Genomic DNA, 27,136 nt, shown 5'->3' with positions numbered 1-27,136 from the left:
GTAACTCTGGCTGCTGCTGCTCGAGGGACTCGGAGGTTTTATTGTGTTTACAGGAGGACGAGGTGAAAACGTGGCCGCCCACTCGAGGGAGAGCTGAGAAATCTCTCCTTTAACAACCAGCTGATTTATCCTTTGAAGACAGCAGACCTGATTCGATTACTCCCAGCAAGACTTCCTCCCCCCGCTTTATTGTTTAATCTCTTTAATTTACAACTTCATGTTTTAGTATTTACTCATCTTCCTCTATTTCATCCTCAATGCTCCATATTTCATCTGTGTACTTCTGTCTCTGTGCCAGGTCCTCCCGTCTCCTTCACTGTCCCTCCTCATCTTCTCTTCTCTCTGAAATATTTGGATATTTCTCTGTGTCCATCGGCCCGGTGAGGTGACAGCTTTACAGCTCCTCTCTGCCAGCGCTCTAATCCTCACCGTGATTTAATAACCGCTCTCTTTCCATACGTCCCTCCTCACTTATCCCCTCTTGACATCTTATTGCTTTTGCATTAAGTGGAGTTATCTCTCTTTGTTTTATGTCATCTCATATCACGTCTCTGTTGTTCGCCCTCTTTCATGTAGTGCTGTTTCTTTGTGGTCACAATCTCCCATTTTAATCTCCCGTATCCTGTTTCCCTCTCTATTAAACCCCCCTTATATTTCAACCCTCTTTCTTTTCCATGAATCTTTTGGTCCCTGACATGAACAGTAACTGGAGAATATTGGGCTTTTAGTTGAGTGTCTCTGAATGTTTATGTGGCAAAGTGAATCAGTACAGAGGACAAGAAAACTGTGCAAGAAGCAATGCACTCATCCGTCTCCTTTCCCAAAAGATCTCTGATGTCAGTTTGTTTTGTCTGGAGATTTAGAGTCAACGCGGTCGTGGACACACTTGGACCAAGTCTCCAAAATACTCAAGATTTAAAAACACATAAAGGACCAATAAATGTGCAGATCTGAACTCATGGAATGGGCTGCATTTAAAACGCTGTGCAAGTGTCAAGTACAAGTATTTATCTTCTAAAATTTTACAATTTTGTTTGAGGAAAACAGTTTCCAAAACATTTTGACTGCTGGGCTGATGCAGGTAACGTCTCCTTCAGCTTATAGCTTCATTTATACTTCTGCATAGCAACAGGGCTGAACTGTTTAAATAAAGTCATTTAGAACTTCAGGCACTAAAAACAACATTTAAAGTGATTCAGGATTCAGGAAAAATGCTTCCAAACTTCTTCAATATTTTAACCAAGGCTACCATAACTTGAAAATGATCCACAGAAAACAGAATCCCTCTTTGTTAGCGTTTAAAAAAAAAATCTACTTTGAGACGACAACGTTAAGATCAGTGGTTCCACACTGGGTCGTGAACAAGTGGGAGCTGTTTTCAGTGCCTGGAAAAAGAAATTGTTGTCAAAAAGTCCATAAAGTGCTTTTTAAACATGTGTTCTTGTTCTGTTATTCTGTCTGTTTTGAAACATCTGAGGTTCAAACTGCTCCATCTTTCATTAAAAACAAACCTGATTGGTTGAAATATATCTGAAACGTGGGTCGTGGTTTTCATGGAGGAGTTGGTGGTGGGTCCTGAGGCTAAACCAGTAGAGAACATCGGGTTTAGACCACCGTGTACACGTATCCGTATAAATGACAAAGAAGCTGCAGTATACATGCCAGGCCACTAGTTGGCGGTGTGACTTTGTAATGAAACAACACACGCATGCACACACACTCATCCTTTCACTATAAGGTGAGATGTAAACATAAAAAAATGACTAACACATGAACGTTTGTGTGGACGGACGACGAGGTGGGGTTGTGACCTTAAGCTACAAGTCGAGTACATTTCAAGATGATGAGGAGGCCGCCATTGTTGTTGTAGTCAACCTACTCAAGCATGGATGAGACTCATGTGTTTAAAGTTTAAAGTAAACTGAATATTTCCAGTTTACACATAAACAAAGCTGATTTTAAAACTTTGCGTTTTCTGGCACCCAAAACGCTGTTGCTGTGTCGACTAACAGTCAAACTCAAGACCTAAACTTCATCAGTTTGTTCCATCGTTCAGCTTACACACTTTAGTTAATCTGTAAGGTTCATACATCAGGAGGGTGTGTCAGCTCTCAGAGAACAGGTGCATCCAGTCCTGTGAGGCCCCCGGATCCACCCAGCACCCTGGTACCCTGGTACCCTGGTACCTGACTGTACGGCTGTCAACACATTTAAGATCTATGAGTCTGAGAGAGAGAAGAAGAAGAGCAAAGCAGCATTCTTGTTTTACTGACCGTGTGTTTAAGGTCACACACAAACACACACACACACACACACACACACACACACACACACACACACACACACACACACACACACACACACACACACACACACACACACACACACACACACACACACACACACACACACACACACACACACACAGAGGTTTTAACAGCTTCTCTTTATGAGCACATGTGGAACGCATGCAGAGCGTTTAACCACCAAACCATCGACCACATCAGCATCGCATTCAGCAATAGAGGAGCGTGGACACTTCATGACACACACCACTGTAGTTTCTGTAAAACGTTTCACTAAATACTTCAAAAGACGGATAATGGAACATATCGTCGTCCAGACTCAAATCACTGATATTCTAATTCAAAAACACATCACACCTCACAGAGACTTCCCCGACGCGTCACCACTTCATGACATGATGTGATGTTTATTAAATTTAAGAGAAATGATTGACAGCAGATACAAATTGAGACTCAGAAATGATGACAGAAAGATTTGAAGTGAATTGTCCTGATTTTGTTATATTGTCTTCATACTGTTTGTCCTGTTTTGCTCTATTTTTATGTTTTCAATGTTCGTATGTAACTTTCAATTGGGGTAAATTTTATTTGTGATAGTAAACATTCTTACTTTGTTATTTTTACTGTATTTTATTTTAACTTTGTTTAATCTCTTAAGGTGAGGTTTTGAGATGAGCCCTCATGGGTTTCTACCTCACCTGCACATGTGTTTTATTTTTTATTTGTTTTATTTTTCTGTGCGACTCTTCTTTCAAAAAATGTGCAAATAAACTAAAACTAAACAGAGATGGAGAAGAAGGCAACATTAGAACAAAGAGATAAAGTACAGGCTGGGTGTCTGGGTAACTGGCTGAGGGGTTGCTGCACATCTCTTCATGTTGTCCTTCTATCAATGTACTTATTCACCTATAACATCCTCATAGGTTTGAATCTACTGAATAGATTTAGGAGTTTGGATTGACGGGGTTAAAATCCTGTTCTGTCAGTGTTCTCTTGTTCCTCTATAAAACACAAATATGTGCAGACGTCACCAGAGAGAATCAATTCAAAGCGAACCTGCTGCAGGAAACGATTTCACTTCCACACTGGGATCAGTGAAGTCCTTCTCATGGGTTTCAGGTGAGACGTGTTCTGGCTCAGAAACATGTGAAACTTCAGCGGTGTAGGGATGTCTGTGAACACAACAGGTTGTGCAACCGGCTCCAGTATCAACAAATATGAATCATTTATGGAGCTTTTCTCTCAGGAGGACGTTACTGCAGAATATTTGTTCCAGAGTCAAACAAAACGATCACATTGATGGTTTTAACTCAGCGGGAGAAGAAATATTATTCGCTCAGTGTGAGATGGGACCCTCAGGTGATACAGATGCTGGGTTTTATATTTATGTAAAAATTAAGATGTAACCTCTGATGTTGAAAAATGAAGCCGATGCTGGGGTGTAAAATCCTGCAGTTCCTGGAGTGTCCACTAGAGGCTGGCTGCAGAAGCACAGGAAGTCACATACACACCCATTCTAAAAAGCCTGTTTTTACAGCAGAGATTAACATGTTTACAGCCTGGTTCAAAAAACCAAATAGGTGTGATTAGCTCATGTCTCGATGGACACACACTGTACGGGGGGTGAATGTTTTGATGACTCATCAGTTTTGATTTGATGAAGGATAAGAGTTATTCACAATAAGGCGTGTAGCTGACCTGATTGACAGGTGGGCGCGGTGTAACGGTTTGTCAGGAGGTTTAAAACCCGCCTCAGCTCCAGCTCTCAGCCTGTCGTTAGGTTGACTGAAAGTTAGACTGAGACAGCATTTCCAGCATGGAGACCGCCATCGATGGGACTCCAGCGCCCCCTGCAGGGACAGACGGGGGACGACACTCAGGCTTCAAACATTCATATTTACAGTCCATGGTAAATACACGATTCCGGACACATATGAGCAAATCTATGACATTTAACCTGAAGTGTACAGCTGGCAGGCGTCTGCTGTTGAATAACTTGAGGTGGGGGGTCGACAGACACTTTCACAAACATGCTGAGTTTGGTCAGAGAGTTCAAAACGATGCTGTAAGAATAATGTTTTTGATTGATTATCGGGTGTTCAAGCCCACACTGGAAAAGCTGCTTACAATCAACGAGAGTGAAAGATTTTGCAACTCATTCATATTTCTGCCAAGGTGAGATGAGGTGTTGCTTCAGAGTCAAAATCATGCTCGCCAAACTACATGCATTAAATTGTTGATTTACATATTCAGGTTGATTTGTACCATCCACTGAGTCTGTTTGTGATGGAGAACGCCCCGTGTTATTCCCTTTGCGTCCTGAGGTCGCAGAAGTCGATGCTGCCTGCGGCCTGTTTGAAAATGTCGGAGCTGAGCCGTGACTTCAGCGTCGACCTGGAAGACGTCAGACTCTCCGCAAGGAAAGCAAAACAACATTCTTGAATCCAGGACAAGAGAGAGAGCGAGCGAGCGAGAGCGAGGGTGAAATTTTCCAAAAGTTTTCTCCGGGAGGAATATGAGCGAAATAAAACGTGCTCTTACAAGAAGATACAAAGTTTATTTTTTTAAATGTCGTGCATGAATAAACTCCTGAAACCGTGAAGCTGATGAATCTACTCTGAAGAGAAGTCTGAGTATCTGATGACGCGGGGGGAGAAGAATGAAGATGAAGGTGGAAGGAGGGAGGGATCAGATGTTTCATATATGTGTTTATCTGTTGGCCTCAGGACACTGCGTCCAGACATATTTCCAGTCATCATTCATTTCTCCCAGGGGACTCCGTCTGGTTTCCAGTCTTTGTTTCTACTGTGCAAATCAAATGTAGGTCAACAGAGGAGCAGGAGTATAAATAAGAGGAATGGTACATACTGCATCTTAACTTTGATATTCATCATGCTTCAGGTTCAGACTCAAGCTCAGCTCAGCAACCGTTTTAAATATTTGTCCAGGATCCGGTAGGGTAGTGGTCGGTGCACGCTCCCCATGTAGGGAGGCTGTAGTCCTCTAAGTGGGCCAACCCGGGTTAGAATCCGACCTGTGGCTTCTGTCCCGCATGTCGTTCACCTCTCTCTCTATCCACCGTCCTATCTCCAATAAAGGCGTAAAAAGCCCAAAAATAAACCTTAAAATTGAAGAAACAGCAGGAATAATGTTCCCAATATGGTCAACCGTTTAAAAACATTAAAAACAAATAATCAACATTGTTGTAAAACTTGGTTCAACTCAAGAATGGTTCAGAAACAGTGAGTGTTGTGCATGAACATATTACATAGATGGAAACCCCTCAATGAGTGATTGAACGCACAGTTACAGCAACTCTGTCCCTGATAGGCTGTAATGCATGTCTGTCAAGCTAGAGAGGGGGGCGGGACTTCCTGCCTGGTCGTACCGGCAATGGCTGGGGAGTCACTGTCTTCATTAGCTGAGGCGGGCAGGTGGGCGCGAGAGAGGAAAATGTTCTGGACTATAAAAATGCTTCGTTGGAGTTTGGAGGAGAGACTGTTCATTGCTTTCTTTGTGACACATCGCGGTGCTGAAGCGAGGCTGAAGCGGGGCTGAAGCGGGGCTGAAGCGGGGCTGCAGCGGGGCTGAAGCGGGGCTGAAGCGGGGCTGAAGCGGGGCTGAAGCGAGGCTGCAGCGAGGCTGAAGCGGGGCTGAAGCGGGGCTGAAGCGGGGCTGCAGCGAGGCTGAAGCGGGGCTGAAGCGGGGCTGAAGCGAGGCTGAAGCGAGGCTGAAGCGAGGCTGAAGCGAGGCTGAAGCGGGACTGAAGCGAGGCTGAAGCGGGGCTGAAGCGAGGCTGAAGCGAGGCTGAAGCGAGGCTGAAGCGGGGCTGCAGCGAGGCTGAAGCGAGGCTGCAGCGGGGCTGAAGCGGGGCTGAAGCGAGGCTGAAGCGGGGCTGCAGCGAGGCTGAAGCGAGGCTGCAGCGGGGCTGAAGCGGGGCTGAAGCGGGGCTGAAGCGAGGCTGAAGCGGGGCTGAAGCGGGGCTGAAGCGAGGCTGCAGCAGGTAACGTCCATCTTCCTTTTCTTTAGTTTTGGTGAGAGATTATGCAGCAGGCAGCAGACGCCCGCAAGCCGTAGACAAGCTATCATCCCAGGCTTTTGTTGCCATGACAACACTAACAGAAGCTTGTGGACGAGGCTCGCCCTGATGTGATGTCACACTTCATATCAGCGTCCTCGCCCTGAGTCAGTGTTGACCCAAGATGCACCTCTCTGCACGCCACAGTCCAGTGAGCTACAACAACAACACCGCTCAGTCCATAAAAACCAGCTCACAGCACACGAACACACCGCTTCAACTTTCACATGAAAGACCTCGAGGTCGAGGAGGAGACACGCCCGAGACAAGTGCATGTCTTGTTTTTCCAGCGGGGACGACCACAGCAGCGAATCAAGACAAACAAACAGCGTTATGGGAACTGAGCAGCTCCGTGCAAGGAATTCTGGGAAGAGGAAACTATCTTTTAACCTCTCTCTCCATTTTCTCATCACCTCTCTCTCTCTCTCTCTCGCTCTCTCTCTCTCTGTCTCTCTCTCTCTCTCTCTCTCTCTCTCTCTCTCTCTCTCTTGCTCTCTCTCTGTCTCTCTCTCTCTCTCTCTCTCGCTCTCTCTCTCTCTGTCTCCCTCTCTCTCTCTGTCTCTCTCTCTCTCTCTCTCTGTCTCTCTCTGTCTCTCTCTCTCTCTCTCTGTCTCTCTCTCTGTCTCTCTCTCTGTCTCTCTCTCTCTCTCTCTCTGTCTCTCTCTCTCTCTCTCTCTGTCTCTCTGTCTGTCTCTCTCTCTCTCTCCCTCTCTGTCTCTCTCTCTCTGTCTCTCTCTCTGTCTGTCTCTCTCTCTCTCTCCCTCTCTGTCTCTCTCTCTCTGTCTCTCTCTCTCTCTCTCTCTGTCTCTCTCTCTCTCTCTCTCTTTCTGGGAAGAGGAAGAAAGATGATGTCATGCACTTCCAGATGGAAGAATAGGAAACGGGCCTCTCGACTCTCACACAACCTCCACGTCCTTTAAGTTAGTCACATATTGTTACGCTTTCTAACAAACACACCTGCGACCTGTTGTTCACCCGTCACACAGCCCGCCGTTTGTGGACACGATGTTCGAGGAAGTCAAGGACAAACACGCCGAGAGAAACCGCTTCATTCCAAATATCAAATCTGTGATGTGGAAGGCGTTTGACAGTTTTATCAGAGAGTCGAGCCGAGATGAGGAAACAAAGATATGATTATAGAGCTTCATGTGACGCACCGTGATGAACAATAATATTTAATCTACAGGAACAAGATGTTCTAATGAGAACGTGATATCAGGAACACGTCAACATGTTCAGCCTGGAGAACATTCAGAGTCATGTTCTCTCACGCCGCAGAGATTTATTTCTGTTTTTTGTTTTTTTTCAAAGATTTATTTTTGGGCGTTTTGTGCCTCTGATGGAGAGACAGGACAGTGGATAGAGATGGAAATCAGGGAGAGAGAGAGAGAGTGGGGAATGACATGTGGGAAAGGAGCCACAGGTTGGATTCGAACCTGGGCCGCCCGCTTGGAGGTACACTAACCACTGCACTGTTTGCTTTATCAGTCCATCACTTTGTTCTGTCCTGAGTAAAACATCTCTAATGACGCAGGATGATTTACTTTATGAACCCATTAGAGGTGACCACATGAATATATTCCACCAGATGCATGTTCGGTCCATCACGTCTCAGCTTCAACTTACCACAGAGCAGAACGAGCGGGACAGGAAGTCAGACACCGAAACAACGATTCAGTTTTGACAGTTCAGAACGATGACCTTATGAGTTGTTGTTGATGTGTTTATAAGGGTTTTAAGAGGTTTCAAGGTTCAAGGTCCAATTTCCTGTCATTCCAGGAAACATGTGGGACATGAGAGCGAATCAAAATGCAGTACTCCGGTCCCGAGCAATAAAATCAATGATAAAAGTAAGATAATAATAATAAAATATAACAATATATTCAGAGGATATCATTAATATTAATACAGTTGTGAGTGCACATCATATTATCTCACACTGTTGCAGGTGACTCTGTAATCACCATGGGAACTGCTTTGACTAGCAGTTGGTGTTGATGGACGAGGACGCACGGAGCCGTCCCGGAGCAGAGCGAACGCACACTGCAGTCTGTGTCAGTCGACTGTCAGTCTGCACAGTCGAGCATAAGGATCATTCCTTATCTCCTGTTAGGACCCCCTTGAGAAGGAGATGATACATCTGAAGGGGTTTATCCTGATTAATAAAAAACAGAATCCATCCCAGATGAAACTCCAGCGTTGACTAGAGAGGACGCCATCATCTCTGGACTGCCACACAGATCCTGTGGAATCTGCCCGTAAGTTTGTGATTCAACAAACCACATACAATCAAATGAATGGAATCTTGTTTCATCTTAAACTGAGCATGAATGAATCTCAGAGGAATATTATAAAATGCGTCACTGACCCAGATACCTTCTCAGAGTCGTAATGACCCGTCTACAGGTGCAGCGAGAAGTTTTCTTTTAGCACTCTGTCCCTGTGTTTTCTTTTCATTCTTTCTTTTCATCAGCACAGGAATGAAGCTGGACGACGACCAGAGGGAGAAAGCGTTTCCTCATTGTGAGAGAGAGGGAACAACTTAATTAGGGCTCCGATCGGGGAAACCAGAGTGTTTCACATTTCTGGACTCTTGTGTGTTTCAGTGTCTTAACGTTCTCTGTGTGATCTCTAAGCGTGTGTGTGTGTTTCTACCTCTGTGTGCGTTGAATCACTCGTGTGCAGTGTGAGTGATGTATGGGCGCCGTCTGCCTGGAGGGATGGCTGCTTTTATGTCCCCCCCCCTCCTTTGGGGGTTTGGGGAAGGGTGGAGTATAAAGAGCTGAGCAGCGGGGACTCCAGGTTTGTTATTCCCTCAACAAACTCTGACAGGTATTTTACTTTTCCAGTGTGTGTGTGTGTGTGTGTGTGTGTGTGTGTGTGTGTGTGTGTGTGTGTGTGTGTGTGTGTGTGTGTGTGTGTGTGTGTGTGTGTGTGTGTGTGTGTGTGTGTGTGTGTGTGTGTGTGTGTGTGGAGGGGGATAAAAACCTTCAGGGAACCTGCTGCTACCTAAAACACTAACCATCAATCACATCCATACTCGTGTCTGAATCTGCAGCTGCACAGAGTTCTGATGTGGCTCATTAAAAGGCGTTCATCAGATGTGTTATTGTTCTGGATTATAATGAACCAGTGATGGTATGGCAGGCCTTCATTACCAGTTAAAGAGGTCTGATGGGATTTACTGTACATGTTTACTGCTGCCTGTTTAGATTAAATGCAGATGTGTCTCAGCTCCACATCTTGTTTTTTATTCTGCATGTGTGTTTTGTTTCTCATAATGAGCGACACAGTTTGATGATTTAAATCGATAATCTGAATTATCTCTGGAACGTTATTTCCTGCAGCTGCTCCGTGCTGCAGCTGGTGACATTTATCTATTTGAGAAGAGACAAAGACATATGAAGCTGCTGTTCTTAGTGAATGGTTCATAATATTCTTACTTCTAACACCGCGTCCAAACTGCAGGCAAGCGCTACATATCGCGTCGTGTCGCATCGGGCAGTTTGGACGACCACTGTCCACGCTGCATCTGTTAAATGTTCGCTTCTCTGCTCTGTGAGTTTCAGTTTCCCCTTGTAAACAGTGTGACATCTTGAGCTTTTATTTTGAAGGTGGACAAACAGACGTGAGGTGATCTATACCGGCGAGCTTTTCACGCAGGTCACAACACTCAGAGGATCGTCAATAAACGCCTCGCGGTGAGCCGGACAAAGTTTTTCTCCGATGTTGACACAAGTCAGAGCACGACATTCACAGATTAGAGATAGGAACGATCGGGTCTGATATCGGACTGATATCCACGTCGCTGATCAAGAAAGATGGTTGGGCCTCCTCAACTCGCTGAGTCTCGCTTTGAAGACGTTCAGACTGAAGTGTAAGAAGTGTCCACAAGTCGTCTCCATGACGACGTTCAGAAGAGATGGAACCGCTCTGTCTATAGGTTAAAAAAGTTAAATTCTTACACTTCAGTTTAAAAGATTTAATTTGGAGGCGCTGGTGGCGCAGTGGTCAGTGCACGCGTGTATGGAAGCTATAGTCTTCCAAGCGGGCGGCCCGGGTTCAAATCTCTACAATAAAGGCACAAAAAGCCCAAAAATAAATCTTCAAAAAAATAAAATAATAATAAAGATTTAATTTGAAAACCTGACAGCTGTTGCTGCTGCTTGTGTGTGAATCCAGCACAATGCAATGCAAGATCCCGGTTAACTACAGCTTTGTGTAGCCTCACACATTGTACCAGATAGTGAGTGTGCACCACACAGAGGATTAAGTCCTCAAAGGTCAGCGGCTCGGGTCAGAATCCAACCTGTGGCTCCTTTCCCACATGTCCTCTCTCTCTCTCTCTCTCTCTCTCTCTCTCTCTGATTTCTGACTCTGTCCTCTGTTCGATCTGCACAAAGGGAACATTCAGAGGAATGCTCCTTTAATGATCTGCCTCCACCTGAAGTCACTCCTGACATATTGCAATAACACAGCGGTCCACATGTCGGCCTGAGCGGTCGATAAGTCTTCAGCGCTGCCTGAAATTCCAATCAGTCTGAGGGGACCTTTAAAGGCCGGTATGCACAGAAGGTAAGGGCTAATGAGACGGAGATTTACAGGCGAGGGCGGTGAGATAAGGGCGTGTTCGTTGTGATTTAAAGCCACCAGAGTATCAGCTCCTCACACTAAGAGGAGAGGTGTCATAACTTGTGTTTGAGTGGACCGTTACAGCAGGTTCGTATATCGTTCTCAGGAGATCAGTGGCTTGAGATTTCCATTGGATTTATTGTGATGGACAAACTTGAGTTTTAGCACACCACTGAATACCACACTTCAATTACAAAAACATAAACAAGTCAAAGTGTGACCTTCGACCTTTACATCAAACTGATCAAGATGAAGCTCCAGGTGAAGTCAGAGATATATCAGGAGTTTTTCAGGAGTTTTCTGCAAGTGTGAAAGCACCAGGATTTTGTAACACAAACAACATTTCTTCATTCTAAGCTTCCTTTATTTCTGAGATAAACACATTTTTTGATTTAATAATAAGTGGGTCATGATGCATGAGAGACGACCAGTTGGAGCATTTAGAGCTAAACGGGGCTCGGGTTTGAATTTTCTATGTGACACACAAGAATACAATCGTAACCCCCCATGAAACCCTCACACACACACACACACACACACACACACACACACACACACACACACACACACACACACACACACAAACCCGGTGTCCTTTAGATTGACACACAGCGAGGCAGAAAGTAGTCCCCCCTCATTAGGCGTCTTAGCCAGCAGTGAAAGGAGCGTCTATTCACTGGATCTGCTGGGAACACTGGGACCAACCGAGCAAAAAAACAACGGAGCAGGCAGGGAGGCAGCCACACACACACACACACACACACACACACACACACACACACACACACACAAAGGAGTGAATACATGTGAGGCTTAAATTTCAAGACTTGTGTCCCCTCTTCTTCTTCGTCTTCCACATCTTCATCCCCTCCTCCTCCTCCTCCTCCGCACAGGGTGAGAGAGGCAAAGAAAAGCTGACTTAATTCCTCCTGACAGCTGTCACTCTGATCAGCGGCCGCAGAAACCCCCCCACCCCCCATCAGCGTGCAGCTTCACACAGCGACGTGCAGAAAACCAGCAGATCTGGAATCCAAACAAGAAGACTCAAAGAAAGCTTTGGCAGGACACCGACATCTTCAGAATAAACTTTGAACTGAGTTCTTTTGCATCCAGTTTCATCTGACAGAAAGAAAATAACTTTTCATGTTTAAAGATGGAGTCAGCAGCTTTTTCCTAAATAATAAAATACAGATTCATCATAAAGTGAAGCTGCTCCATCGTCCCTTCTGGGCCTCCGTACATGTGTGGTGGTGTCTGTGTCTGCAGAGACTCTGTCCTCTGACTGGATTTTACTGTTCTGCTTTGTTCTGGTCGACTCGGGACGTTTGTGGGCGGAGCTGGTGTGTTTCCTCCAGCCAATGAGAGTGCAGCAGGTGAGTTTAGGAGTGGATACAATTCAGTGATTGGTGTGATGATGGACAGGTAGCGGCAAAGAAGAGAAAATATAATCAGAGTGACTGAATGACTAGAAAGATATCTTGTGGAGGGTCGTGAAGTTCTCCCCTCTGGCTGATGATAAAGTGTCAGAGCAGGCTGTCATCAAATCTTCTGCAACTTGTAACGAGTGCATGTTGGGGCTACACACACACACACACACACACTGAGTTTTTTAGGTGTGTGTTCTTCTTTGTTGTGCATCAACGGTCTGAATCTCTGCTGTGATGATAAGATATCAAAGTGCTCAGAGATAATCAACTCTCACTGCCTCCTTATCTCCCATCTCACACACACACACACACACACACACACACACACACACACACACACACACACACACACACACACACACACACACACACACACACACACACACACACACACACACACACACACACACACACACACACACACACACACACACACACACACACACACACACACACACACACACACACACACACACACACACACACACACAGGGGAACATTTAGAAGAGGAAACAGTAAAGCTGAGATGATCTGGAGCTCTAAACTCTGACGATGTTTGAGAGACAACAGGCGATAACAGAAACGTTCTTTTAACAGACGTAATAAAAATAAAACACCTCTCCAGTTTAACATCCAACTGGGAAAAAAAGTGTCGCCGACTCGACAGCTTTTGTGTCGTTTAAGTGCCTGACATTAAACTTCACCAGCCGGCTCCGTTTTTGTTTCTTTGGAGTCAAACGAGCAGGAAGCAAATAACGTTTCTCTGGGAAACGAGAAAGTATTCGACTGCATCTTTCAAAAAGAACGAGATCAAGCTGTAAAAGAGGAGAGGAGGTTTCTGACACACACACACACACACACACACACACACACACACACACACACGCTGTATGTTTCAGGATTTGTCTGTGATGTTTGATAAGATGGCGTGTGAACGTGACGTCACGGTTGGCGGGGGTCACTGCAGTTAGAGCCGGTGATGGCAGAAAGAAGAGCAGCGTGGGTAACTATGGCAACAACATGAGTGCCACTATGATGTCCAATGAAAGACAAAACACAATACTGAAGGTCTAACAAGGAAAAGGTGCGGGTGATGATCACGCGAGATTCTGTGAGATCTCGTGTCTGTGGAATCGTTTCTACAAACAGCCGGTGTGATCTCGCCGTCCGGCTGAATTGTCCAGTGTTGTGTGTGTGTTTGGATTATGATGTTAAAAATGTTTGTGGTCTAACAAGTTTTTAAATTTAGTTATGATAAGAAAATCGTCCAGGGTGCAGCCAGACTAACCAAAAGATGTTTAACTCCCTCTGTAGTAAACAGGTGATGATCTGTCTGTTCACTGAAATATGCAGTGTACAAAGATTCCTCTCTAACTATCCCCCACACACACACACACACACACACACACACACACACACACACACACACACACACACACACACACACACACACACACACACACACACACACACACACACACACACACACACACACACACACACACACACACACACACACACACACACACACACACACACACACACACACACACACACACACACACACACACACACACACACACACACACACACACACACACACACACACACACACACACACACACACACACACACACACACATCTTTACTGTGTGTGACAAAGAACTTCAGAATTTTATCACTTTTCAAAAACAGTCATTTGGGGTTTTAAGATATTTTTTCTTTCCTGTTTTCAAAGCGAAGAGAGAAACCACTTCATGTGAAGAGAAGCTTTATTATGAGAGACTTCTCAAAGCATTTCCAGATCTCTGCTCAGAGATGTGTGTGTGTGTGTGTGTGTGTGTGTGTGTGTGTGTGTGTGTGTGTGTGTGTGTGTGTGATGCAGAGATTACAATAAATTAAAGGGTACTGAACATTTTTTAAGTACAGCCCATGATTAGATTTCTAAAGAACTGTTGTCGATGTAGTTGATGATGATATGTTAACTTTTATAATTTGCTCTGCCTCTGGTCACTTCCTGTGAGCACCTTAAATCAGTTTGTTTGAACTTCCTGTCGTTGTTTCCTCCTCTCTCTCTCTCCTCGCTCGTGTTGTTCTTACTCTCTGATGTTCGTCACTTTGGAAAAAGCGTTTGATTAATGAATTGTAGGATTGTACAAATATTTCTATAATTTCAATTCAGTCATCTTCAATTATTATTTAATTCACTAGATATCCTACTTCCAATTTCCACATACTCTGTGCACGCTCCGTCAGTGCCCTCTGACTTATTGGATCTGTTTCTGGAACGTGAGTGTAGCCATGATCAGCTGTACAAACATCACAGGAGAAATACAAGATGACAGGAGAACTACAAATGACAGGAGAGAACTACAAGATGACAGGAGAACTACAAATGACAGGAGAGAACTACAAGATGACAGGAGAACTACAAATGACAGGAGAGAACTACAAGATGACAGGAAAACTACAAATGACAGGAGAGAACTACAAGATGACAGGAGAGAACTACAAGATGACAGGAGAACTACAAGATCACAGGAGAGAACTACAAGATGACAGGAGAGAACTACAAGATAACAGGAGAACTACAAGATGACAGGAGAACTACAAGATGACAGGAGAACTACAAGATCACAGGAGAACTACAAGATGACAGGAGAGAACTACAAGATGACAGGAGAGAACTACAAGATGACAGGAGAGAACTACAAGATGACAGGAGAACTACAAATGACAGGAGAGAACTACAAGATGACAGGAGAACTACAAGATCACAAGAGAACTACAAGATCACAGGAGAGAACTACAAGATGACAGGAGAACTACAAGATCACAGGAGAGAACTACAAGATCACAGGAGAAAACTACAAGATCACAGGAGAACTATAAGATCACAGGAGAACTATAAGATCACAGGAGAACTACAAGATCACAGGAGAACTACAAGATCACAGGAGAACTACAAACAGGAGAGAACTACAAGATCACAGGAGAAAACTACAAGATCACAGGAGAACTATAAGATCACAGGAGAACTATAAGATCACAGGAGAACTACAAGATCACAGGAGAACTACAAGATCTCAGAAGAACTACAAGATCACAGGAGAACTACAAACAGGAGAGAACTACAAACAGGAGAACTACAAGATCACAGGAGAACTACAAACAGGAGAACTACAAGAGCTCAGGAGAACTACATGATCTCAGGAGAACTACAAACAGGAGAACTACAAACAGGAGAACTACAAGATCTCAGGAGAACTACAAGATCTCAGGAGAACTACAAGATCACAGGAGAACTACAAACAGGAGAGAACTACAAGATCTCAGGAGAACTACAAGATCACAGGAGAACTACAAGATCTCAGGAGAACTACAAGATCACAGGAGAGAACTACAAGATCTCAGGAGAGTGAATGAGTGAGTGATGAGTGAACATCAGTGATCCTGTGATTTAATAGAAGTTCATTCTGGAACGACCTTTAACCTACAGAAGTCCAGATTCATGAAGAGAAGTGGGAAACAAAAAGACACATAGAAAAACACAAATGCTTTAACACACACAAAGAAAAGGACACACACACACACACACACACACACACACACACACACACACATTCACATATTCTACCTCACAGACAATGGCCTCCAAAATAACGTCCCACATGTGAACCCCATTGTCCTGCAGAAAGTCAAATAAACGTTTCCCCCCCCCCCCCCGAGCACATGAATTAAAACAAAGCCTTTGATTTTCACACACGCGTGTTAACATGTTAGTGTGTGTGTGTGTGTGTGTGTGTGTGTGTGTGTTATTTTCATACTTGTATATCGACCAAACGGAGCCCAGCAGGCTGCAGACTGTGATATACAATGAGTGCAGAAGAATCGAGGACATGAGCAGAACATTTATCTGCATGTGGGAGCCGTAAAGTAAGCACGACGACAGACGAATGTTTGAGTATAAATAAGAACGTGTTAATGTGCGAGCTGTAAACGGAGATGTTTGTTTATGAGACCAACGAGAGCCAACTTTCTCACCTCATTGTTTTTGTTCGACTATCGCAGGACATTTTCCAGCACGATGATCGGCCATTTAGGTTTCTCTCTCTCTGTCTTTTTTTAAGCAAGCAGACAAACACATCACACACATCTGTAAAACAGCTGTAATCTGTGACTGTGGCTCTGCTGAATGTGCGTGCAAACACAGAATCTGCTGCAGCGATCGCGAGGCGGGATGATGAATTTAGCACGAAGAGGTTCAACCACATCATCCGACTGAACAGACTGTTTGATTTCACTTCATTTATTCAGCTTGAAATCACATTTAAGTTCATCTACAAAGAACTTCTGTCCTGCTCACCCCACAATCATTTAGTGAAACATGGGCGCTAAAAGATCCCATCAATATGCTCGGCAGCACAGACAGCTGAACACAGAGAAGGCTAAAGTTAATTTAAGGTGGCTGTGGGTCATTCCCCCGCTCTCTCCTCCCTGGTTTCCGACTCTTTCCTCCGTCTTATCTTTAAAAAGCACAAAAATCCATCTTTGAATCGTTTTATAATAACGGTGGATGGGGTGAATCTACCTCGATCAATGGTCGAGGGTCTCTTAACGCCAAAAGAACTATGTGATGTAACATCACTGATGATGCGTTCAGGTGCAGCAGGACTTTATATGTTTCAAGCCGTTAGGATTTGGAGACACGATTTATTTTCTGATCTACACTGCTGAACGTTTCAGGAGGACTATTCCTTTAAATCCTCCAGACCTGTTTCACCTGTTCACACATGCACCTCACAGTGGGAGACTATCTCTGTCAGGAGAGGGGGGGGGGGGAGGCACAAAAGCCTAATTTCAGTAGTACCACCTCCACAATCTTTCCACCTGTTATCATTAAGCGATCTTTCTTAGGTGATCACCTGCAGAACCTGCAACAACCAAACCTGCAATTTGTGGAAATAGACTCTCAATGTATGACTCTTCAAGTGGAATCTAAGAATCTGTCAAACAACGACAAGGCAAATAATCTGTCTACGATCAGAAAAGTCATCAAAGCTGACAAAAACAACATGAGTCATTTGTTTTGAAAAACTTCAGTTAAATATTTCAGTCATTGTTCAGACGGGGGAATCAATTTGATATATTGTTGTCTTGTTCTTTCTGTGTGTGTGTGTGTGTGTGTGTGTGTGTGTGTGTGTGTGTGTTGCTGTCTGCGTTCTGTTTGGATCTTTTGGCGCCAGCTCCTTCGTTTGTTCAGATGGTTACGGAGGGGAAGGAAGCGTTCGGCCTGGCAGAGATTCTTTATTGTTGCGTCGGTCTGATAAGAAGTTATTAATTAATAAAGCAGACAAACACAGCGACACAATAGAGTCTGATAGAGCCGCTGTCGGCGAGGGGCGGGGCTGGTTGTGTGCCAACTTCAACAGGAGACGCACAAACAGATGTTCTGTATGTGTGTGTGTGTGTATTATAAATATAGAAGCCAACAGTGTGAGTCTTAAATATTGTTTTTTTTAGATTTAAAAGATATTTTAAGATAGTTTCAAAGCAAATATGAAGCCCTTGAAAATTAGGCCATGCTTACACGACGAGAACGATCCACTAACATTAACATCGTTTTCTGTGGGCCGTGGGGCGCTGGTGGCGCAGTGGTTAGTGCGGAGAGGCTGTAGTCCTCCAAGCGGGCGGCCCAGGTTCGAATCCAACCTGTGACTCTTTTTCCACATGTCATTCCCCACTCTCTCTCTCTCCCTGATTTCAGAATCTATCCACTGTCCTATCACTCCAATAAAAGGCACAAAAAAAAATTAATCTTAAAAATGTTTTAAAAAGCTCTGCGTCTCTCGCTTTGAATACAACCCAGTGTCACAAAAAAATGCCTCACAACACTGTAGTACACATGCCAGGCCAGTAGTTGGCGGTCTTCAGACAGTTCAGACTCTATACCTTCCACAGAGCACAAAAGGCTCATCGCCTTTCGGCTGCACCACGTCAGCGTTTAGTGGAGAATTGTGTCTCTGCTGATCAAAGTGTCGCTGCAGTAAATCTACAGTCTGCAGGAGACGAGCTGTTAAGTTTAACAGAATGAGACGCACAAACAGAAAACTCTGGACTCTGCCATTGTTGTTGTTGTTGTTGTTGTTGTTGTTGTACGCCTACACAAGCATAGCTACTGACTGGGAGTTTAATGCACATGTGCAGAAGTCTCTGTTTTCAGAGGAACTGCAAACTTGACACGTGCTTGAAGCGAGCACCGCATCGTGCTTGGTACTAAAGGGCAGCGGCACGCACAGGGTATGTGGACTCTCTCTCTCACTCTCTCTCTCAGTCTCTCTCTCTCTCTGTCTCTCTCAATCACTCTCTCAGTCTCTCTCTATCACTCTCACTCTCTCAGTCTCTCTCTCTCTCTCTCTCTCTCACTCTCTCACTCTCTCTCTCTATCACTCTCTCTCTCTCAGTCTCTCTCTCTCTCTCTGCCTCTCTCACTCTATCTCTCTCTCAGTCTCTCTCTCACTCTCTCTCTCTCTATCACTCTCTCTCTCTCAGTCTCTCTCTCTCTCACTCTCTCTCTCACTCTCTGTCTCTCTCACTCTCTCTCTCTATCACTCTCTCAGTCTCTCTCTCTCTATCACTCTCTCTCTCTCAGTCTCTCTCTCACTCTCTCTCTCTCTATCACTCTCTCTCTCTCAGTCTCTCTCTCTCTCTCACTCTCTCACTCTCTCAGTCTCTCACTCTCTCTCTCTCACTCTCTCTCTCACTCTCTCAGTCTCTCAGTCTCTCTCTCACTCTCTCTCTGTCTATCACTCTCTCAGTCTCTCTCTCTCTCTCCCAGTCTCTCTCTCTCTCACTCTCTCTCTCTCTCTGTGTCTCTCTCACTCACTCTCTCTCTCTCACTCTCTCTCTGTCTCTCTCTCAGTCTCTCTCTCAGTCTCTCTCTCTCTCACTCTCTCTCTCTGTCTCTCTCTCTCTCTCTCTCACTCTCTCACTCTCTCACTCTCTCACTCTCTCTCAGTCTCTCTCTCACTCTCTCAGTCTCTCTCTCAGTCTCACTCTCTCTCTCACTCTCTCTCTGTGTATTAAATCTGATGATGCTTTGTTTTTAACTCTGTAAAGCACACTGAACTGTGGTGCCTTTCCTTGCAGGGGCCCTCAGTAGAACCAGGCCAGTGACCCACATCGGGCCCTGACCTCCCGGTTAAGGCTGAACATCCTCTGCAGAGACCCGGGCCGTCCTGTGAGGCGTCTGATAGAGAACCGCTGCTCAGCTGTCACAGAGACTGTGATGTCATCCTGACTGGGTGGTCTGCTCTCTGTCACTGAGCATGAACTCACTGATATTCAGTTTAACAATCCTGAATGATCTTCTACTGGCCTGTTTTGACTCGGACTAAAGTGAAAAAACTCACTAAAACATTTGACATGAAATCAGATTTCTTCTTAATTCTTCATCACACAGATCTTTGTAACTTATTCATGAATTAACTTTATTGACATTCACACTCCACATAATGTTGCTCTGTTTCTGTTTCATTTCCTCTCTGTAGGTGTCGGCCATCTTTTCTTATTTCCTCATCATCACTTCAGCTCATAAAAGAAACGAGCGCACACAAACTGACATTTCACAGAAAGTAAGATTCTCAAGAACACTTCTGTGTCCTCACATCCCGCCGTTGTTCTTTTCACAAACACACAAACACACTCAGGAAACAGCAGAGGAGGAAGGAACAACAACGAAACACACACACACTCACACACACACACACACAGCATCCTAACGACTACAATAGGAGCATTCTATACATGTGAATGCACATCAGCAAGAGGATGGACACACACACACACACACACACACATATGCACATCCCCAGGAACTACACACACTCATGTACTCTGCGGTCTAAAAGTTTCCCAACTCTCAAGTGTAAAGGCTTTAACCACAGTGAAAACACACATTCTGGTGTTTTCACACATGTACTAACCTCTACCTCTTGAACATTTTACTGGCTGAGCGGAGTGTGTGAACGCAGACAGACGTCTTTTTACCCTCAGCTTTATCTGGACTTTTTCCTACCATGCATTAGTGGAGAGATGTGGGTGGGGGGGAGGCATGGACTGGTAATTCATGGCCTAAAAAATGTCTAGTGTGTAGCCAGCCTCTAGTTTGTTGTTTGTGTTGAGTCCTTCATGGTAAAGACAGAGGTACAATGGAAGGTGGGGAATTTCTCAGGCTCACAAAGGTGTGTGTGTGTGTGTGTGTGTGTGTGTGTGTGTGTGTGTGTGTGAGTGAGTGAGAGAGAGAACAGAGAAGTGTGTGTTTTTGTCCAGCTCTCCAAACACTCCTAAAGCTGAATGACTGTGGGCTGGAGGAAACAGGGATTTATTCAATCATAGGAGAGCGTTCACAGAGGATGAAGAGGATGTTATTCTGGGCTCCTCATCAGTGTGTGTGTGTGTGTGTGTGTGTGTGTGTGTGTGTGTGTTTAGCTGTGGTTTCAGGGTATGTGACATGTTAATCATGGCTGCGAGTGTTTGATTTGGTTAACTCAGGGATCAGCATCAACAGGATGATGAAACTTACAGAAACTTCATTCATTCAACAACCACAAGGTGAAGGGCGGGACGTCCCTGCTGGATCAGGACTCTACTGGGTCGTTCTTTAAATTCATTTATAATCTGCCTCCGCTCCCTCATCGGCTACTTGTGTGCCATCACTGTACGAGACACTTCTCCTCAGCCGAGCTTCAAAAACGGTGAAGGTTGAGATCACGGCTGGGAGGAGCGCTCACGTCAAGCAGAGTGTTGTTGAAAGGGAGCATCTGTGCACATTCATTTCCCCAGAATAAATACACAGTAGGTTTAAAAACAGTTATGGGAAACGTCTGTGTCCGATAGACAGTGTTGACATTAGTCCTGGACAAAGAGAGAGGAGCAGTCTGCTCGATGATTCAGACAAATGAGCGACGACAGTGTGAAGGTCTGAGTGTGTGAAGTCGAATGTTCCCACGATGAAAACTTTATCTTTAACTCAAACACTTACAGTCCAACTCTTCAGCTCAAGATTTATAAATATAAATAAACTCCAATGGACGGTTATTGGCATCATCTTGGTCCAGATCTTAACCTTCACTTGATGGAGGAAATTCATCCTGGAAAAAATGAGTCTCAGTCTGGATGTGATGTTGAAATACAGTGGAGGCTTGAAGCCGTCTGGTGAAATTCTTGGTTTCATATCGGGGAACTAAGGTGTGATTTAAAGGCCCCGACACACCAAGCAGACGGCAAAGAACTAGTGACGACGAGGGCCGACTGTGGCGTCGCTTCATGTCTTGGCCAAAAAGTTGCACTTGAACACACCACAAAGACTACAGCCGACGGCCAACCACCACGTATGTTCTGCTCATGTGTGAGAGGAAATAACTCTCCATGCCAGCAGGGGGCGAATGTGGAGATTTGACTGCAGTATCTGGCTTTATTCTATGTGGAAGACGGAGCTAAGCCTGGTGGAGCTTTGGGCACGAGCTCAGACTAAGGACCACTTCAGCCTCCATGCAGCCTTTGGCATCTTATCGGGATGCCTCCTGAACTCAGGGGAAACCCTACGCCCCCAGGAGGACCCACAACATGCTGGAGGAATTCAATCTGGGCTGGGAAAGCCTCATGGATCCCGCAGGAGGAGCAGGAGGGAGTCATGGGGCGGAGGGCTGTGGGCCCGTCCTGCTTGGACTGAAACCATGACAACAAACACTCTGCGCTACGGGGCAGGAAAACAAGAGGACGGCTGGAGCAGCTTATTGATAATTCAGACTTTTTTGGGTGATAAGACTCAAGACAAGTTTAATTAAATCTATACACACAGTAAACTACAGATACATGATTCTATGAAGTTATAAAAATCGAATTTATCACATTTATTTATTATTTATTTAGTTAAAATATCCTCATCCAGAAAGAGCAGAAACAGATATTTGTATTTATCAGATAAACAAACTAGATCTGAACACTTTGTGCCTCAGGATGAAGCAGAGGGTTGATCCAGATCAAGAGGGCAGATGAAGGAAGAACCCAGAATGAAAGCCAGACCTGAGTATCCAACAGCCCGTACAACCTCCTTCATTTAAATCAACTGAAAGAAACTTTTCACACGCCATGAGAGCCGGCGGCCCGGGTTCGAGCCCACACGTTAACTCAATGCCAAAAAAAGATTAATAACAACGACGTTTTCTAATCTCAAAACATGTTGAAGCCTCTCTTTGACTAAAATATGAAACTGGATTCTAACCCTCCTCCTTCTACCTCGAACACAAACTCAAAGAGAAGAGAAAGTGTTGCAGCTTTGAAGTTCTCTCCCCTCTGGCTGCAGACATCAGATCAGACTTTTATCAGGGGTCTCTGTTGATTTTAGACTTCGAGTGAAGGGGAGCGCCGGTCCACCTGCTGCAGGATCTTCATGAGCTGAAGACCCGCTGCAGGATCTTCATGAGCTGAAGACCCGCTGCAGGATCTCCATGAGCTGAAGACCCGCTGCAGGATCTCCATGAGCTGAAGACCCGCTGCAGGATCTTCATGAGCTGAAGACCCGCTGCAGGATCTCCATGAGCTGAAGACCCGCTGCAGGATCTCCATGAGCTGAAGACCCGCTGCAGGATCTCCATGAGCTGAAGACCCGCTGCAGGATCTCCATGAGCTGAAGACCCGCTGCAGGATCTTCATGAGCTGAAGACCCGCTGCAGGATCTCCATGAGCTGAAGACCCGCTGCAGGATCTTCATGAGCTGAAGACCCGCTGCAGGATCTCCATGAGCTGAAGACCCGCTGCAGGATCACAGATCTCTGTCGGTGTGTCCTGAGTTTGAACACTTGACTCAGCGCTCGGCTTGAGATAAAGCTGTGTTAATCCCCTCTTGTAAAAGTCAAGAGTCCTCAAACAGGGTCCACTCAGCTCTCAGCAGGAACTCTCTCTCACACACACACACACACACACACACACACACACACACACACACACACACACACACACACTCTCACACACTCTCTCTCACACACACACACACACACACACACACACACACACACACACACACACACACACACACACACACACTCTCACACACACACACACACACACACACTCTCACACACTCTCTCACACACACACACACACACACACACACACACACACACACACACACACACAGCAGGAAACAGCAGCAGTCCCACACAGATTGTACGGGCGGGGGGTTTGACTCCATAACAGGAAAGGACGGGGACAATCGGGGGACGTTTACTCACAGCAGAGACACACAGCTCAATGCTTTTCAATGTATGCCCCCCCCCCCCACCCTTTCTAAACCCCCCCCTTTCCAAACGCCCCCGATCCCCCCACCCAAAACTGGCACATCTGCAATGAACAGAGTTTTATTTCTTCTTTCAGTTTGAACTTTCTCTTAAGAAAGATTCTGTAATAAATGATTCCCCAGAAAAAACATTAAATGAACATCAAAACTCTTCCAAGGCCTCCTGGAACTACCTCGCTGACAATACGAACCTCTATTCAGGACACCTGGAAACTCCTTGAGACATCTGATCGCCACCATGACCTCTATAAGCAACCTTGAAACATCCTAAACGACCATAAATACACCTACAAATATAAATATCCTGATTATATTCTACAATAACACCTGGAAAATAATCAATGATCACAGTAGCTTCCCCAAGGACTCCTTAAATCTCCTTGAAACATCTGATTGCTTGAGAACTCCTGGAAAGTCCTCAAAGACCGCAACAGATGTTTCTAAGGACTCCTAGAAACATTTAAATGACCAAAAAACACCTAAAAACTATCAATAACCATATATAATAACCCTTGAAAAGTCCTCAAAGACCGCAGCAGCTTCTCCAAGGACTCCTGGAAACTCCTTGAAAAATGGAGTCTTCAAGCACCCTTGGAACATCTTTAATGTCCACAAAAACACAAATAACCTCCTTAAATTCCAAAAAGAACTCCTGTGACGTCATCACTGATCACAGCAGTTTCTTCAAGGACATCTGGAAACTCCTTGAATATCATCGTTTGGCCACAAGAACCTCCATAACCTTGAAACATTTTTAATGTCCACAAAAACACCTAAAATACACAAATATCCTCATTACATCACACAAGGACTCCTGGAAAGTCCTCAATGACCACAGCAGCTTTTTACAAGGACTCCTGGAAAGTCCTCAATGACCACAGCAGCTTTTTACAAGGACTCCTCTCATCGTTCAAACGACCACAAAGACTCTTAAAAACGCTCCTGGAACCCGGAACCTTTTTATGGTTATACAAGGACCCCTGGAAACTTTTCAAAGACCACAAAACTCCGGAATGACTTTTTAAGTTTAAAGAAACAAGAAGAAGCTCAAACTTTCAGTCGAGTAAAGACGAGTCGTCCCCAATGTGAGACTCGATTAATCGTTTACGTCATTCTTTAGATCACATTTTAAAAACATTGACCTGTTCCAGGGTCTTAAATATTAAAGTTATCAGATTTTATTCATCATTCATGACACTAACCCCTAAAGATTCATCATCTTTAGGGGGTTTCTAAAGTCGGTAACAAACTTTGACTGATCAGAAGTCTTCAGGCATTCATCCTGACACAGCTCCATATAAAAGAATGAAATACAACAAACTGCTTTACCTGCAGCCATATTTCATACAGAAAGAGCAGAAAAGGTAAAAGTGTAGAAGAAGAAAGGTGGTCATGCAGACTCTTTATATTTGGAGAATATGAGTGACGTTAAAGATGCTTCACTCCTCCGTGTCAGCTCAAACACAGTGAACACTCATCCCCTCCTTATCTCCTCCGAACAGAAGCAGCAGCAGCGCTTCAGCATCAACATGAGAGAGAAACAAACTTTTAGTGGACTCACCGAGTTCAGTGAGAGAGTCTGATCCGGATCCTCTGGACTCTCGGTTTATTCCCCCTCAGCTGGAAAGGAGATTAAAAAAAATCAGGACAGGTCCCGGTCCGGGTCCCGTCAGGTCAGTGTGTGTGTGTGTGATCACCTGTGAGGCTCCTCACTCTATAAACAAACTGAACACATGTGGGCTGAGCTGGGCTGAGCCGCCGTGATGCGTTCAAGTGCTGCTCGGAAACTCACAGTTCTTCTAGTCAGACCACAACGTCCAATCCCAGTCTTTCAGTTGAGTTTTTCCTCATTAATCAATTGTGAAATAATCAGAATCAGAATCAGAATCAGAATCAGAATCAGAATCAGAATCAGAATCAGGTTTTATTGCCAAGTACATTTACACATAAAGGAATTTGACTTGGTGTATTGGTGTTAAACAATTAACAAGGAAATAAAGCAGAACTAACAACAACTTAAATAATACAGTTTAAGAAGATATTACAATATATAAAATAGAATTTAAAAATGTTAAATATAAAATATAAAATGTAAAATGTAAAAAATAAAAAACACAAAAAGTACAAAAGGTGTAATGTAGGAGCTGTGCAGTGGACTATGAGGAAAACAAATCTTAGTGGTATAAGAATAGTGAACTATGACTTTTGCAGTTTGGATATCCCACTAAACAGTTTATTTAACAGTTTAAAGAATGTTTCAGAAAATAAGACAAAATGATGAGAATGGGAACATTTTTATTTTATTTGAACATAAACACATTTTAGTGGTAAGACAGAAGATTAAAGTGACCATATTAGCTCAAAGAGAGTTCCTATACTCCAGCTGTGGACTGGTCTGGACATCGGTCTGGTATCTGGAGAGATGCCTGAGCATTGCTGAGATGTCCTCAAGCAAGGCACTGACTGAACCCCCAACAGCTCAGGCACTCCTTCACATGCAGCCCCCTCACTCTGACATCTTTCCATCAGATTGTGTGTGTGTGTGTGTGTGTGTGTGTGTGTGTGTGTGTGTGTGTGTGTGTGTGTGTGTGTGTGTGTGTGTGTGTGTGTGTGTGTGTGTGTGTAAAAGTAATTTCGATGGATTAATGGAAAGGATACCTTCTACAAACATGAGTTTCCATTTTCACCCACAAAATATAACACCAGCAAACGCCCCATAAGGCAAACCAATGTTTAACAGCCCACAGCTCCCCCTGGTGGCGACAAGAGGTACACACAAAAAATAAAATAAGAAAAGAAGTCTCTGAAGGAGTGTGATATCTTGGAATATCATGAATAAAAGGCAGAGACTTCATCTTCAGTTGAGCTTTACTTTACTGCAGGTAAAACTTCTGCTCTCATAGGAGTAACAACCTCACCTCAGGAGCACTCAGGCAAACAGGTGCAGCACACTAGCGCCCTCTGTTGGCCCTGGATTGTAATAACATCCAACAGTCACTTCATAAAAGAGTGGCTCTCAAACTTTTCACATAAGTACCCCCACATGAAATATTTTCTCTCTCCAGGTACCCCCATTATGACCAGCGTTGAAATACTGTCGGACTATTTAACAACAGTTTACACAGGAGGTCATTTTATTCCTCATATGCACATTATTTATTATTGACCGCACACCTGCACTCATTCCCTGTGCCACTCTAAGAGAATCCAAGCTGGATCAAACTCGATCTATCCGCCACACTTTACTTTCTAATATTTCACATTTTTGAGCCCCAAATGCAAAACACTTTGTAAGCATCATATTTGCCTCCTCCACTTGCCATCACAGCTTTGC

The 27,136-nt window shown here is 44.5% G+C and overlaps 1 protein-coding gene across 3 annotated transcripts in view; it reads right to left on the bottom strand.

Annotated features, from left to right (window-relative positions):
* Positions 1 to 25,525, bottom strand: part of si:dkey-49n23.1 (semaphorin-3D) — an 89,627-nt gene extending 64,102 nt beyond the window's left edge. For all 3 annotated transcript variants that reach the window (XR_009673770.1, XM_061041573.1, XM_061041574.1), the window contains exon 1: positions 25,364 to 25,525. The gene's annotated coding sequence lies outside the window, so the exon portion shown is untranslated. The remainder of the gene's footprint in view (positions 1 to 25,363) is intronic.
* Positions 25,526 to 27,136: the final 1,611 nt, after the last annotated feature.

The sequence above is a fragment of the Labrus mixtus genome, chromosome 7, assembly GCF_963584025.1.
Source record: "Labrus mixtus chromosome 7, fLabMix1.1, whole genome shotgun sequence".
Taxonomy (NCBI): domain Eukaryota; kingdom Metazoa; phylum Chordata; class Actinopteri; order Labriformes; family Labridae; genus Labrus; species Labrus mixtus.
This window is presented reverse-complemented; position numbering and strand designations above follow the sequence as displayed.